Below are 17,654 nucleotides of genomic sequence, written 5' to 3'. Positions count from 1 at the left end.
GAAGAGCTGAAACTTGAAGGAAACATTGGTAACGTAAGGATCACTGACGAGTGTGGACCAGTAGTGGGTGGCTCAGAAGCTGGTACTTTTGCAGCTGCTTCTAGTTCTCCATACTCCTAATATTCCTATTTAAATGGTCAGCTATCTATAGCTTAGGTGTGAGGAATCCCTTGCTGTATGTGCCCCACCCCTCAACCCCATGTTTTTGGACAAATATCTATCTGCTTGTGCTAGGTTTTAGGCTAAATATGCTATGAAAACAAAGGTAAATAAGATAGATGTCTTCCCTTTGGCTGAAGGACTCAGTTTATTGGGGAAAGACAAAACACAGGAACAACTTTAACAGTGGAAAACTGTTATTAGACAAAACATGAACTTTGGAAAAGTCACAAGAAATCTGCAACTGCCTAGGAAGGTTAGGGAAGGCATCATGGAGGTAAAATTTAAGAAGAACACTGTAGATTAGTAGGGATTTTGCAAAGAAGGGATGTGGGAAATATGGGAAAGCTAGACAAGGAGGGTGTTTTAGATTGTCATGAGTATGTGCGCAAAGTCTAGATCATGAAAGAACGTAGCTTGTTACCAGTAATACAAATTGTTTTTTATTGCTGGAGTCTGAAGTACATGGGAAAAGGTAAAGCGTGTGACCAGGCAGGTGGGGTCGGACAGAGGTAGGCAGGGCCACAAGGGTGGGCAGAGTTCATAGTAAGAAGTTTGAATTTTTCATAGTACACCCTAAGTAAAAGCAAGTCTCTAAAAAGTATTTTGAGCAAAGAAATGGCATGAAACTCTTTCAGTTCAGATTTCTTTAAAACTTTGCTTTTCAAATATAGGATATAACCAAATGAACATTAACCAAGTTGTAAAAATATCATCTTAATTCCCTGAATTTGGAGAAAAATCCCTAAAGATAATAAGTCAGAGCATATAACATTTAAAGTAAAAGGGCCTTTATGCTATAAATACTTAAATGTTAATAAAGAAAGTGGAATTATCCAAACTTAACTGCATAATCTAAAAGGAAAGAACTTATTTGAAAATTAAAAATCACTATAAAATATTTAAAAACAAATCTGCATTTTGGAGGTTTGAGGTTGCAAAAATGTATCTGCTAAAAATAAAATACTTTAAGAGTCAAGAGCACTCTATTGAGCTTTTGAGTTCAGAATGCCAGGACTCAATGTCCACTTGCTGACAAATGCCAACTATTCAGCACTCTTAAGAAAAACTGGTTTTCCTTATCCTAAATTTTTACATACTACTGATAAGTTATTTCATTGCGGCAATCTTGTTTTCTTAAAAGAGTATTTATAATTCATAATTTACCCTTTTTTTGAGGAGTCCTCATTATAAAACTCACTACTGCACTATACTAAAACACAATATAGCAAAGCTCTTTGGTATTATTGAAGAGTCTGAGGATATTTTTGGTCCTAAAACCAACAACCCCAGGTTGGAGATGGTGCTTTTTAAAAATACTCCCATCGCTATGTTTTCCAGCAGCCAATGGTCATGCTCAGCTGTGGCCAGCCTGCCAGATGATAGTAGCCTCCTTTCTATTATTCATTTCCATTCAGCAACAACACTTGACTACCATTTTGTAAGCTTATAAACAAAAGGCCAACAGACCAAATGATGATATGAAAACCTCTCCTGTATGGGCGTGGAAGCACAAAATATGTAACAGATACTTTGCTGATCAGAGATTATTTTTTTTACATCCTTGTTGGGATATTAAAATTACTATAAAAATTACTGTTTGGGCAGGAGGTACTGAAAGTCTTTGGTTCTTAGAAAGCCTGAACCTGCATTTATTTCTTGGTAAGGGTTGGTTGTGCATCAGCAGTCCAAGTGGAGTAAGATGGTTTTGCTTAGCAGGAGTAAAGGTACTTGAAGTACAAAATAAGAGCAGAAATGAACAGCAGAAAATTGTCTCAGACTCTCCACTGTCATTCAATTTTTATGGGGAAGGTTTCTTAATACATTGGGCAATTTAAGTTTTGAACATTTGATATGCACTCTTTCAGTCCAAGAAGACAATGACATTTTGAGAATTTGTTTTTCGACTCTTAAATTGAAAGCCTTTCTTTACTTAGAAGGGTATTTCCAGATTTCATCATTTAAGGCAAAGTCTGTCAAACTATGGTCCACAGTGAAAATCCAGGCTTTTGTAAATAAAATTCAATTGGGATACAAACAATAATGTGTGTTTCCCTATTATCACTGATGCCTTTGCATTACAGCAAGAGTTGAGCAGGTGCTATAGAGACCACTTGGCTTGCAAAGCCCAAAATATTTACTGCCTGGCCTATTAACAAAAAGGTTTGCAGATCTCTGATAAGACATTAGAAGGATCTGATATAAATGGGAAAATTTTCTTAGTGCATAATGCCTAATAAGTTATCCTCAACCTTACCTTTACAACTATATTCCTACACATGCAATCTAAGTCCTTTGGAGGAAAAACAAACATTAATTTTAGCCAGTGAAGTTAAAAATCTTGAAATAGGAAAGTCTCTCAGAAGTCACTTATTAGATATTTTTCATTGTTGAAAGTTCATTACCTAATATAAAAAATTTTTTATGGAGTACTCATAAAGTTATTCCTAAAGGTTGTCATTCCCAAACTTCATTTCATCAGTTCTGTCTGACTTCTGTATTTTTTTCACATACTTGACAGTGATAAGAATTTTTCCTAGGTCTCTTTACCCCCCAAATTACTTTTACCATAAAGTGAGATAGTTTATCATCATCTGTCATCACTGGATGTGTTCCTCTGTTAATATTCATCTCAAAATGCGGCAACCAAAATCTAGTACAATACTCTAGAGTCAGTATCACCACGGCAGAGTACAGAAAACTATGACTTGGATTATGTGTCTATAAATACAGCCTAACAACTACAGAGACTTCTGTTGACTTGATTACTTTAAAACAAACAAAGTGATTGAAGGGGGAAAATAGGGTCAAATATACAGTGACTAAAGACTAGACTTTAGGTGGTGAGCACACAATAAGATACACACATGCTAATGGAATATATGAGATCTGTCCAGAAAGTATCCATCCACATAATATGAAAAATAGAGACATTTATTGAAGAAGATAGAAGATACAGGAAACATTGTACACAGGACAATGATGCTTCAATCCTCTTCAAAGTAGGTACTTTGGGGCCTCACACAGTTCTCTCAATTGCCATCAGCTGCCCCATTGTATTTTCCTGAATCTCATCGATGGTCTGAAATCTTTTCCCTTTCAAAGGTGATTTTAGTTTTTGGAAAACACAGAGGTCACAGGGTGCTAAATCTGGGCTGTAATGGGGGCAGAGTAACCCAGGTGATTTGATGATTCACCTGAAAGTGCTGCATGAGACGTGATACATGAACTGGTGTGTTGTGATAAGTTGCCAATGACCAGTTGCCCATAGCTGCATCCTTCTGAATTATCCAAATAGTTTCCATGGAGGAATGTTCAAGCTTAAGGCAAAATTTGATGCAGACTTGCTGCTCTATTCGCTCAGTCATTTCGAATGCGACAGACACACAGTACACATGCTCACCGACTGGCACCTACTGCCCCCACTGACTAGATCAGTAAAGTCATCATTGTTCAGGCATGTGCCTTCCAGTCCACTATCAGGTTACATCAATGTTGTGCAAACTGTTCTTGTTATATTAACAATAGCTGGACTTTTTCTGAGTAGACCTCACATATGTAATATATAGAATTGTACAGTTAAAATTTATGTAATCTTATTAATCAATGTTACCTCAATAAATTCAATAAAAAATATACACAGAATATATTTCAGATAATTTAAATTCAGGTTTCAACTTCCAAACTACATTATGTTTATAACAGTTATCTGTACTTAAATATCAATATTATATGTGCACCAGAAAATCATTAAAATAATAAAGTTATGTTGGACTGTACACTTGCAAATTTAGGGGATATCTATATTGACTCCACTAGTACCTTAATCATCTCAAACAGCCACAAATTGCTAAAATAAGCAGGTTGTATTTTCTAGGTATCTATGGTCTATAAATATAGAAGCTTCATAAATATTTGTTGAATGACCAAAGGTTTCACAAATACTTACATCTGATTTAAATGACACATTTATAAATATGTATTTTTAGATATATGTTGACAAAATATTTTCCATCCTCATTCTAAGACAGTTCAACAAGAAAACTTTAACATGTAGTTTTGTGGCTCAGTTTTATCTCTTTCTTGCTCATTAACTAGAAAATAAGATTTCCTTTTTCAAAATTACCAAATGAATCTCTAGTTTAGTATGATTTAGAATAAGAGAACAAAACTTGCTTTTAAACTTGCTGTAGAAATAGCATGATTATAGTCTGGATTAATAATTCTATGGTTTGATTACTCCTTAAAAGTTACTTTAAATATTTCCAGATTTAATTATCCCCTTTTAAAATGTTATCCAGTCTCTTACATGTATTTCTGTGATTATACCTTAATATATTCTTATTAAAATTATCCACATCCATGTTTAGCTTCCTGCTAGACTGTGAACTTTTCCAAGATAGGGTCTTGTCTGAGGTCACCATAGTTCTAGAGGATAGAGGAGTAAGTAGGAAAACCAAATTGTTGAAATTATCTCAGGGAAAATGTAACAAGGGCCTGCTGAACAAAGAGAAGTAGTACTAGTGACAGCAAAAACGAGGTGGATGAAGATGCCTTGTAAAAGACAATCAAAAGTATTGAGAGAATAATTGGATGTGAGGGATAAAAAGCACAATCTTAAATTTCATTGCAGTGGATATTCATGGGAAGCTAGTGTCTTTTACTACAATTTTTCTGGACCCCAGTTAGAGCCTCTAAAATTCTCTTCCCCTAAGAGTTACTGAGCTGTTCCTGGAGTGAGTCCAAGGGGACAGCTGTAATATACACTTGCTCTGGAAAGATGCGTATTATCCATTTCTTTCAAAGTGCTGTCCTTCACTGACCTTTACAAGCTGACCATGAGAAAATAGTCTTAACTTATCCTTTTCAGTGATTCAGAGAGACCTTAACAACTTCAGGATGGAAAATTAAGTTTTCATAACTAGCATGTAAGAAAATTCAAATTCCTTTAGTAGGGGATGCAATTCATTTTCACTGTTAAACTCATAGTGTGATGAAAGGTGCTATAAAAATACACTTCAGAGATTTAATGAATTATTTAAGACAAGAGTCCCCTAATATCAGGTCCATGGATGGGCTTAGAAAGGGTCTGTGCTAATGGATTTTAAAAAATAATGACAAACAATTAAGATCTAAGTCAGTAATGTCCATACCAGTGTAAATTTTGGTTATCAGTAAATGTGAAGAAGGATTCTATTAAGGTAGATTAAAAGAATCTAGTGTGAATAGCAGAATCAAAACTGGTAAACAAACCTAAGAGGCAGTAATGAAATGCAGTTTAATAAATAATTAGTCTTAGATTATTACATTATAAATTTTAATGAGAAAAAGATGTACTTTCTTTGTAAAATGGTTACAAAGTAGTCTCTTTTAAGTAGAGAGAGAGAGAGAGACAAACCTGAGTTTTTAAGGTTGGCAATTGTATCTACATTTAAGGGTCAAGAGTGTATATATTTCAACAAGACAATGAAAGCAGAAGGTTAATTATGCATCTGATTGCCTCCATGGAAATTTAACCAATGAGATCAATGAAAAGACTAGCTTAGCAATGAAGACATGCTACTATAAGTGATGGAAAATATGAAAAGGCTCTTGAAATGTTATTCCAATTACTGCTAAGCAAGAAACTTTAGTTCCCATAGAACATAAAGAGAAAATGTCCTGAAAGATCAACCTTCTACAAGTAAAAGTTTATAAGCAAACTTATTGATGATATCCAAAGACTGAGATGCACAGTCCTTTGTAATTCCCCTTTACAAATGAGACCCATGTCCCACATACTTCAGGAATAAAATCCATTTATTACCTGGAATCATACAAATGATGCCAACCACACACTGTTCCTTTCTTGATTGATGGGTTCACTTAAGAAAAAGTATAAAAGGGCTATATTTTTCAACTTAAAGTCAGGATCAAAACTAATTTTCTCCTCTCTTTTTCTTTCAAAAGCTTGGGGGCTTCACTGAAAGTAACTTCTTTCTTTCCCGAATGAAGCTAATACCATCCTGGACTTGGTTGATTTGTAAAATAGTTATTTCCTGGCTGCTGGTTATCTAAGGAGAAAGAAGAGACAAAAGAGTACATCATCCAGGGCCCAGCTAGATAAATTTATGAAGAGTTGAAAAATATCTAGATTAAACATTTTAATTAAATTAAGAGCATCTACAAAAAAGGCAAAGTGTCTTCCAGCTTACTTGACTCAATTCTTTTACAGACCTGAAGGCAAGATATTTCCATAAACCACCAGAAATGAGGATTTCTCTCCCTGAAATTTATCAAGTGGCTTTTCCTTTTTGTTTCTTTCTGCTATAATGTAATGCCTTCATAAGCCTTTCCATGGTTTAAAATACTTCCATTGTTTTCTTTCAAGTCTTCCCACTACTATGGGTGAGGGTGGATGAAGTTTTAGAAAACACTTGCTTCACATTTTCTCTTTGTCAAAAATGAACAGCTACCTTATTTATGTTATGGAATGAAGCCAATCTTTATTGAGGCATCTAGTCAAGTATTATTCATTCCAGTGGTACCTGTCCATTGTTCAGACACATTAAAACTTGTCTGCACTCTACTGATAAATTTAACGGTTTTTCTGGACAAAGGCAAATAGGAGAGTCTTGCATACCCACCCTATACTGTTATTATAAGCAAAGTAGAACTTAGCTACAGGTCTCTCAGTGGAAACTATCACTCTATTTCCTTGCACAGAACAGGTAGTTTGTGTCCAAAGAGAAAGAAAAATAATCCAAAATGTCAATATAGTAGATTTTTCAGTTTAGTCCAGCACAATAAAAATGGAGCTACCAACTTTGATTAGGGCTACTAGCAGACACAATATATTCACTTAAGTGAATCCAAATATAGTTCATAGGTCTCTTTGCTTTGGAATATTATTCTCATTTTTTACCAACTCAACATTCCACACTTGTGCTATCTTCCACAAGTTAATATGAGAGAATCAGAGACCAATCATAAAGTTCCATCATGGTCTCTCGTCTCCAATAGATTTCCCTATTTCCTGAGGCCAAGTGTCATAAACTGCAGCTATGGTGTCTGTGCCTGTGATTACGTGTAACCATGTACAAACAATGAACAAAGACTGTATCTGCCTATCATTGCAGCAATTGGCTTTTGCAAGGACATTTTCAAAATCAGGTGACAAGGTGTGGACTGTGCTGGAGTGATCATGATGGTGATTCTGTCAATGCTAACAGGCTAAGGAGGAAATGTATTAAATGGACTCCATCAATTTGCTTTGAAGCAGGCAAAGAGCCTGCTAGTAAATGAATCAAAGACATTAGCTTAAAAATATGGAGTACTTGGGGAGGGTGTGAGTACTGTTATTTTTTAAAATTTAAATTATATTTTATTATTTATGCTATTATAGTTGTCCCAATTTTTATGCATTTGCCCCCCTCCACCCAACATATCCCATACCTCAGGCAATCTAATACCACTGTGTATGTACATGGTTCATACATATAACATATTGTTCTTTGGCTATTATATTCCCTATGCTATACTTTATATAACCATGACATTTCTGTAACAACCAAACTGTACTTCTTAATTCCTTTACTTTTTTTGTCCAAGCCCCTGACCCCCTACCAACTGGCAACCATCAAAACATTCTCTGTATCTATGATTCTGTTTCTGTTCTGCTTGTTCATTTATTATGTTTTAGATTCAATTGCTGATACATATATATTTACAGACATTTTACTATTCATGTTTTTTTTAATTTTCTTCTTAAAGAAGACCCTTTAACATTTCATATTAATACTGGTTTGGTGGTGATGAACTCCTTTAGCTTTTTCTTGTCTGGAAAGCTCTTAATCCGTCCTTTGATTCTAAATGATCGTTGTGCTGGGTGGAACAATCTTGGTTGTAGGTCCTTGCTTTTCATCACTTTGAGTATTTCTTGCCATTCCCTTCTGGCCTGAAAAGTTTCTTTTGAGAAATCATCTGACAATCTCATGGGAAACTCCCCTGTAGGTAACTAACTGCTATTCTCTTGCTGCTTTTCAGATTCTCTGTTTTTAACCTTTTGCATTTTAATTATGATGTCTTGATGTAGGCCTCTTCGGGTTCATCTTGTTTGGGATTCTCTGTGCTTCCTGGACTTGCAGATCTATTTCCTTCCCCAAGTTAGGGAAGTTTTCTGTCATTAGTTTTTCAAACATGTTTTCAATTTCTTGCTTTTTCTCTTCTCTTTCTGGCACCCTGTGATGTGAATGTTGGTACACTTGAAGTTGTCCCAGAAGCTCCTTACATTAATCTCATTTTTATGAATTCTTTTTTCTTTTTGTTGTCACTGGTTATTTGCTTCCCTTTGTTCCAAATCATTGATTGATTCTTGGCTTCATCCACTCAATTGTTCATGCCCTGAATAGTTTATTTCAACTAGTTTATCCTTCATTTCTGACTGGATCTTTTTTATGCTTGTTGAGGTTCTCATTAAGTTCATTGACCATTCGTATAACCAGTGTTTTGAAATCTACATCCAGCAGACTGCTTATCTCCATTTTGTTTAGTTCTTTTTCTGGAGTTTTGTTCTGTTCTTTGTCTATTTTTATTTTTAAATTTTGCATTGTTTACTCTATTACAGTTGTCCCAATTTTTTTCGCTTTTGCCACCTTCCACCCAGCCCACCTCTTACCCATAGTCAATCCCCTCTCAATTGTTTATGTCCATGAGTCATTCATACATGTTCCTTCACTAGTGCCTTCCACTTCCTTCCACTATTTCCTCCGTCCCTCCTTCCCTCCCTTCAGCTGTCAGTCTGTTCCATGTTTACAAGTCTATTTCTATTTTTCTTGTTGGTTTATTTTGTTCATTATATGCCAGTTATAAGTCAAGTAATATGGCATTTGTCTTTTACCAACTGGCTAATTTCACTTACCATAATCTGCAGTTCCATCTATGCTGTCTCAAATGGTAACACTTACTTCTTTCTTTCTTTCTGCTGTATAGTATTCCGTTACATAAATGTACCATGGTTTTCTAATACACTTATCTACTGATTGGCATTTGGGCTGTTTCCAATACTTAGCTATAGTGCTACTATAGACGTTGGGGTGCTTAAGTTCTTTTGACTTGGTGATTCAGGAGTCTTACAATATATTCTCAGCAGTGGAATTGCTGGGTCATAAGGCAGTTCCATGTTTAATATTTTGAAGGAAATTCCACACTTTTCCACAGTGGCTGCACCAGTCTGCACTCCTACCAACAGTGTACTAGAGTTCCCTTTTCTCCACATCATTGCCAGCACTTGTTTGATTTATTAATGATAGCCATACTGACAGGTGTGAAGTGATATCTCACTGTGGTTTTAATTTGCATCTCTCTGGTGGCTAGTGATGCTGAGCATGTTTTCATATGTCTATGGGACTTCTGTAAGGCCTCCTTGGAGAAGTGGCTGTTCAGGTCGCTTGCCCATTTTTTACTTGGGTTGTCTTCCTAGTGTTGAATCATATGAGTTCTTTATATATTTTGGAGATTAAACCCTTGTCTGATGTATCATTGGCAAATATGTTCTCCCATACAGTTAGTTCCCCTTTCATTTTGATGATGGTTTCTTCAGCCATGCAGAAACTTTTTAATTTGATACAGTCCCATTTGTTTATTTTTTCCTTTATTTCCCTTGCCCTAGGAGATACACACACACACACACATGCTTCCTGATACTGAACGCACTATATTAAAAAAATATATTGTGATATAGATATATATATTATCAAAAATATTGCTACATAGGATGTTTAAAATTTTATTGCCTATGTTTTCTGCTAGGACTTTTATGGTATCGTGTTTTATATTTAAGCCCTTTATCCATTTTTAGTTTATTCTGGTGTATGGTGTACGTTGGTGGTCTAGTTACACTTTTTTGCACGTACCAGTCCAGTTTTCCCAACACCATTTCTGAAGAGACTATTTTTACTCCATTGTATGCTCATGACCCCTTTGTTGGAATATTAATTGACCATAGAGACATGGGTTTATTTCTGGGCTCTGTATTCTGTTCTACTGATCTATGTGTGTTCTTATGCCAGTACCAGACTGTCTTTATTAGAGTGGACTTGTAGTAGGCTCAGAAAAGGAACAGTGGCCTCTGCTGGAACTTCTGTCTGGGAGAAAGCTGCCCCCAGCTCTTGCCCTCATTTTGGACAATTCAGCTCCTCCCTGTATGCATTTGGCTTTTGAGTGCTGCTCTGCTGGAACTGAGAGGCAATAAGTCCATGCATGGGCCCTTTAAGAGGAACTGCATGAAACTCTAGAAGTTTCTGTCTTCTAGAACCTCCATCCCCACTGGTTTTTACAGCCAGAAGTAATGGAGACTTAACTTCTTGGCACTGGAACCCAGGGCTGGGGGCACCTAGTGTGGGGCTGGGACCCCTCGCTCTGGAGACATCCTTCCCGATTTTTATCTGCCACATGTGGGTGTGGGACCAACCCATTTTGCTTCTCCACCTCTCCTACCAGTCTTGGTAGCGTTTCTTCCTTTAGTCTGTAGTTGTAGGACTTCCATTCACCTCAATTTCTGGAGGTTCTGAGTAATGGTTGTTCTGTAGTTCAGTTGTAGTTTTGATGTGTTGTGCAAGGAGGCAAGCTGTGTTTACCTCTGCTGCCATCTTCACCGAAAGTCTGGAGTATTTCTTGAATGCATGTATCAACCTTACACAGGGGCTGTGATAGTCTTCTGTTGTCATTCCAATTTTAGTAGTATGTTTTGTGGAAACGGGTACTATTCAATGAACTTTTAATAAAAAACACTAAAAGGACTTTATTTTTAGTTTCATTCATACCAAGGCATAGTCCCTAATAGCTGTATTACATAATTAAACATCAGTGGAATACAGTATCATGAAAATATATTTTACTTTCAAGGTATTTAATATATAACCAGGACTAAATTAGACTGTAAAAATCTGGCTTGAATTTATTGAGTATCCTTGGTTTTCATATCAATACTTAGGTCCCTGACATTTTTGTCTAGTTACCAGTATTTATTTACCCTTGCTATTATTCTTCTGCCCCTAAATCACAATCTTAACCTTTGTTTTTGACCTGATTTTTTTTCTTAGAGGTCATTATTGTAATCTCTTCAAGTAATGTTTCCTCTTATATTGTACCTATTGATATATTACTGACATTCTTACAAATTGATACAAGGCAAAGAATATATAGTGTACTTTATATTGAATGCACTATATTCAAAGAATATATTGTGAATTTTATGTCACAAAATTTCACTTAAACTAATCACCTAATGTCTATTTTTAATTTATTCATTCCAAATGCCAATTTATTGGCCAGAGCAAGTATTCCCTAGTTTTACTTAAGCAGATAAATCCCTAAAGAACTACTTGCAAATATGTTCCATTTTCTTCAAACTACACTCCAATGAATGTAAGATATATATTATTGTTTCAGTGAACACTATGTAAGTATATCCATAGGTAACAAACACTACATTTCAAGAGGGATGCTATAGCATTGGATGAAAGACATGAAATAAAGTAGAAATTTTATTTAAAAACTTTCTTTCTAAGTGATAAAGACCAAACAATAACATTATATTGATGTAATTGTTTGCCATCTGCACCATTCTAGTAATAACAGAATATTTCAAAAAAGATTTTATTTATTTTTAGAGAAAGGAGAAAGGAGGGAGAAAGAGAGGGAGAGAAACATTGACATGTGACAGAAACATAAATCGGCTGCCTCCCCCATACCCACAACTGGGGACCTGGCCCACAACCCAGGCATGTGTTCTGACCAGGAATCAAGCTGGCAAACTTTGGATTGCGGGACGATGCCCAACCCTTAACTAAGTCACATCAGTCAGGCCCAGGATATTTTGCCACTAGTAATGGTGAAAAACTTCATTGTGAGCAATTATTGATCAACTTCAATAGTGATTTATCATCCTTCAGTATTAGATCTCTGATAAAAGGATTACTTCACTAAATTAGCAAAATTTGAAGTAATGTGGAAGAGCAAAGAAACACAGATCTTCCAGCAGTGCAATCAGAGAGAGGATAGCTTAATTTTAATACAAGTATCACCTTGCCAAGATGTGAAGAGATGTAGTCCTATGAATGATAGTAACAACAAGGTAGAATCACAGGTATTCTAAAAGTTGAACTTCTTTTTTAAGCATTACACTATGGGCAAGGTATTTCAGAATACACTTAACGATGGGAGAAAAGTATTATTAGATAGTCTTTATTTTGTCCTTTCAAACATTTACCATTCACTTATACTTGATGTAGTACAATGTACCAAGTATTTGGGAAATTATAGTTACAATACCTTAAAAGGAGATCAATGAGAATGACATACTGACATGAATATAATTGGGTGAAAACAGCAACATAAATGACCAATAAGTAGAATATTAACATTTGTATTTGCTGATGCTGTTATGTCATCAGTTGACCACCTAAGGCAAGCAATTAAACAATAAATTACCTTATAGTAATGCAGTAAGTTAAAGGGCTTCCTTAAAAATGTATCAACGGATAGAAACTTTTACACTGGTTATTTAATATAAGCCATTAAACTATTATCCCAAGAACTGCTTCACACTTTATGACTCATCAGCTAATTTTAATAAAATTAAAATAAAGGCACAGAGAGAGATATAAAAAAGTTTGAAAAGGGGAACTGAAAAAACTAAAATTCTAAACTTTCCCTGGGGAGTAGTACCTCAAGAAAGGGAATGATTGCAAAGGATGCAAAAGTAAAGAGATAAAGGAAAATTCCTAGATTGGAGAGAGGTACTATAGGGGTTATTAACAAAGACTTTTGTGGCTGTGCCCAATAATGGTTATTATACTGATGGACACTTGATGGAGAATTCTGATATGATGAAAACTCACAGAGCATCTATTATGGTACATAAAGAGCACACTCAAAGCTCTAGTTCTTAAATTGGAAGATTAAGTTAAACCAAACTGGAACATAAGCTTTTAACTTCATCTAGTCAATACAAATAATCTCTACCTGACAGCTGCTTTCAGACCTAATGAGATAATTTGATACTCTCAAATCAATTTTTTTAAGATTACTAAATGAGTTTATTTTTTTTAAGTATTTTAATTGATTATGCTATTACAGTTTTCTCAATTCCCCCTTTCATCCCCACTTCTGCCCTGCCCCCCCAACCCTCCAGCATTCTCCTCCTACCTTAGTTCATGTCCATGGCTTGTACATATAAGTTCTTTGAGTCCTCTGTTTCCTATACCATTTTTTATCTCTCCTATTTTTTATTTCTCCTGTTTCCTATACCATTTTTTATCTCTGTCTATTCTGCGCCTACTAACTATGCTTCTTTTTCCTGTACCTTCCCCCCCAATTCCTCCTTTCCCCCTCCCCACTGAAATCCCTCCTTGTGATGTCCATTTCTCTGATTCTGTTCTAGCTGTTTGCTTAGTGTTTGTTTTCATTGTTTTTCTTTTCTTTTAGGTTCATTTGTTGATAGTTGTGAGTTCGTTGTCATTTTACTGTTCATATTTTTGTTCATCTTCTTCTCCTTAGATAAGTCCCTTTAACATTTCATATAATAAGGGCTGGGTGACGATGAACTCCTTTAACTTGACCTTATCTGGGAAGCACTTTATCTGCCCTTCCATTCTAAATGAGAGCTTTGTTGGATAGAGTAATCTTGGATGTAGGTCCTTGCCTTCCATGACTTGGAATATTTCTTTCCAGGCCCTTCTTGCCTGCAAGGTTTCTTTTGAGAAATCAGCAGATAGCCTAATATTAGGGCACTCCTTTGTAGGTAACTGTCCCCTTTTCTCTTGCTGCTTTTAAGATTCTTTTTATCTTTAATCTTGGGTAACTTAATGATGATGTGCCTTGGTGTGTTCTTCTTTGGGTGCAACTTCTCTGGGACTCTCAGGGTTTCCTGGACTTCCTGGAAGTCTGTTTCCTTTGCCAGATTGGGGAAGTTTTCCCTCATTATTTGTTCAAATAAGTTTTCCATTTCTTGTTGTTCTTCTTCTTCTTCTGGCACCCCTGCTTTGGATATTGGAATGTTCAAAGTTGTCCTGGAGGTTCCTAAGCCTCTCTTCATTTTTTTTTTTTTGAATTCCTGTTTCTTCATTCTTGTATAGGCCCACTTGGATGTTTATTTCTTCCTTTTGTTCCAAATCATTGCTTTGAGTCCTAGTTTCCTTCCTGTCACTGTTAGTTCCCTGAACATTCTGCTTTATTTCACTTTGGGTATCCTTCGTTTTTTCATTTTTCAATGAAGCTCAATCAACTCTGTGAGCCTTTTCTTACCAGAGCTCTAAATTCTCCATCAGATAGGTTGGTGATCTCCTCCTCGATTAGTTCTCTTTCTGAGGCTTTGCTTTGTTCTTTCATTTGGGCCATATTTCTTTGTCTCAGCACAACTGATAGATTGTAAAGGGGCGAGGCCTTAGGTATTCACCAGGGCCGGGCAACCCTTTTTGCTGCACTGCCTGTGGGGGAGGGGCCAGAGAGGGAACAATGCAGCTCACCTGCTCGTCTCTAGTGCACTTTTCAATGAATCTTGTGTGAGACTGGGAGTATCTACCACTGAGGCAACCCCAGCTATCGTCCACAGTCACCTCTGAATCTCAATTTCCCCTTAAGTCAGCCCCTCCTGCGCAGCCTGCCCCCGAGGCTGTTGAGTTGCCATGGTTTTTCTGAGTCATCCGGTGTGGTCAGCTGCCTTACCGGTCTGGGTTGTTCTGGTTGATTTTATCTTTAATTCCTTGGTTGTTGGAGTTCCATGCAGTTTGATTTTCTGGTGCTTTTGGTTGTTTATTGATTTTAGATGGGTTGTTATCCTCTTTCTGGTTGTGTGAGGAAATGAAGGGTTTCTACCTATGCCTCCATCTTCTCAAACAAATTTTTTAAAAAAGATTTTATTTGTTAATTTTTAGAGAGAGGGGAAGGGAGAGAGAAGAGAGGGAGAGAAACATCAGTGTGAGAGAGAACCATTGATCGGCTGGCTGCCTCTCATGTGTAACCTGACTGGGGACTGTACCCACAACCGAGGGATGTGCCCCAACCAGAAATGGAACCAGCACGTTTTTGCTTTGCGAAATGAGCCCAACTAATTGAGCTACACTGGTCAGGGTTCCCATACCAATTTTCAGAGGCAAAAAAAAAAAAAAGAAAAGAAAAAAAAACTTGGAAGTCAGAAATTTATCTTCTGCCATAAAGCCCTCAAAATGATTAGTATTTTTTTTTTTTTAAGATGAAAGTATGGGTTCTTGGACATGGACAATAGGGTGAGGATTGACTGTGGGAGGGGGCTGTAGGTAGGGCAGGGGAGAGCAATGGGGGAAAGTTGGGACAACAGTAATAATAAAAAAAGTATGGGTTCTATTTTATAGGATAATTGACAAAATCACAATAATTATTAGCTTAATAGTTTAAAAAATATACTTTCACAACTCTAGAAATTGACTACCATATTTTGTCATGCATAATGCATTCCTGTGTATAACATGCACCAATGGTTTTGGCCCAAACTTTCAGGGAAAAAAATCTTTTGTTTTAGTTTTTAAGTCAACTTTTTATTTATTTATATTTAGATACTTATTTTTTGTAGCATAAAGGGTATTATTTTGCATATGGATATCATTTTGCTTTATAGAGTTACATTTTTAACACATAAGCATAAATAAAAGAATTAAAAACATTTATATAGGTATGGAATTAGTACTATCCATGTATAATGTGCATCCTTATTTTTTCCCTCAAAAATTTGGGCAAAAAAGGTGCACTTTATACACAGCAAAACATAGTAATTAAAACTTGTGTTGGTTCCTTTGTTAAAATTGGTTTTACAACACTAGTGTTCTTACCTATCAGTAGTCTACTCACAACAGTATCACTAGCACTAAGATCCAAATAATAGTGCTGTTTTTATTACTGTACTTTAGTTTCCACAAAAGCAAAATTCTGAGAAAAGCATGAGTCATTATCTTCAGGGTAAAAAAAATAATGTTCCTTTGATCAGGATATGAAACATTACTGAAACCAGTAATTTAGACTAGAAATTCCTTTTCTGAATAAAAGGAACAGAATGTTTCTTTTCTCCATGTGAATACTCCACAACTAGCAGAACTGTCCATCTGTCTGCTTTTGTTACTCTCCGTATCTGGTGTGTGATGACAGAACAACCACCTTTAGTCTAGCCATTTTCAGTCCCAGTCTTTTGTTTTTCTGTCCAGTCATGCTGTCATTTTCCCAAGACAAAATACACACACACACACACACACACACACACACCCTAACCACCTCTCCCTGAGTATTTGACTCAGTATCTACTACAAAGTAACTGCAATATACATAGAGAACATTCTAAAAGTGGGTATTTATTTCCATAATGTTCAATGTTAAAAAGTTCTCAGGTTCATATTTTATATGTCATCTTAAAACACTTTCCTTATTAAAAGGTTAAAATTACAAAAGTAAGGACCTATGGATGCTATGAATAATTTAAGCCCCCCCCCCCTCACAATTTACCCAATAAAAGTTAAAATAATCTTTCTATGGTATTTTTCTGGCCTCTGTTCTTTTGTTGGTATCTCTTACTCTGTTACTCAAATGTGGGCATTTTTCATGACATCACTGCTCTCTCAATCTTCAAGGTTAGAACCTTTGGAGTTCTCAACTCCTCTTGCACGATGTCATTTCCACCCATTAAATCAATCTCAGATTCATCACTTTATTTATTTTTTGGCCATCTTCTCTATCACTTTTAGACCCTAAAGAGTTCTCATATGGAACACTCCTCTGTCTGTAATTATACAAGTATTCATTAAGCAATTACTATCTATAAGACACTGGCAATTAGAGTGAAGGGATGGCTGATGGAAAAGAGAAGAAAAAAAAATCCTACATGTATACAAACGAAGGTGATAAGGATAGAGTTCCAGACTTCATCATCAAAGCTGCAAGGCAGAATGTAGTAATCACAGGAGAATGTGTGTGTGTTTAAGGGAGTTACCTTTAACGAATGAAAAGGATTTCTGATAAGTAAAGAATGAGGAGAAGGCTACAGCAGGTTAAGTAGGCAGTATGAACTAAGGCAAAAGGACCTGGAAACATACATTATTCAGTTTCTCCCTTCCCCAATTTATTATTCACAATGTCACCAGAACTGGCTACCTAAAATACATACCTAGTCATACAGCTACCTAATTAAAATAATATGGTGACTCTTTAGTATATACAGATTATGTATATCTGAAACTCAAAGTCTTACCACAACTATGCTCTGCTCTTACTCTTTTTTTAAATCAGGCTCCAGGCTCTAATCTTAATGGATCAGTCTTCTTTGCCTTTGTAAATAGGATCTATGATCTCTTACCTCTATTTCCATTTGTTGCCATTTCAATCATATTTACCCTTTAAATTCAGCCCAAATGCCTTCCCTACAGTCCCTTTACAGTCTTATTAAAATCTGGCTTATAATTCCAGATAAACTTTTGAATGATTTTGTTAAGTTC

At 35.9% G+C, this 17,654-nt stretch overlaps 1 protein-coding gene and 1 non-coding gene across 2 annotated transcripts in view; both read right to left on the bottom strand.

Moving 5' to 3' along the window:
* The window catches only part of PIK3CA (phosphatidylinositol-4,5-bisphosphate 3-kinase catalytic subunit alpha), an 85,523-nt gene that overhangs the window by 39,584 nt on the left and 28,285 nt on the right, over nucleotides 1-17,654 (bottom strand).
* LOC114491197 lies at nucleotides 10,795-10,896 on the bottom strand. The gene has a single exon (XR_003684006.1). It is a non-coding gene; the product is annotated as a U6 spliceosomal RNA (small nuclear RNA).

This window comes from Phyllostomus discolor, chromosome 2 (genome assembly GCF_004126475.2).
Source record: "Phyllostomus discolor isolate MPI-MPIP mPhyDis1 chromosome 2, mPhyDis1.pri.v3, whole genome shotgun sequence".
Classification (NCBI taxonomy): Eukaryota; Metazoa; Chordata; class Mammalia; order Chiroptera; family Phyllostomidae; genus Phyllostomus; species Phyllostomus discolor.
Note: the sequence above shows the minus strand (reverse complement) of the source record. Positions and strands in the feature narration are given on the sequence as shown.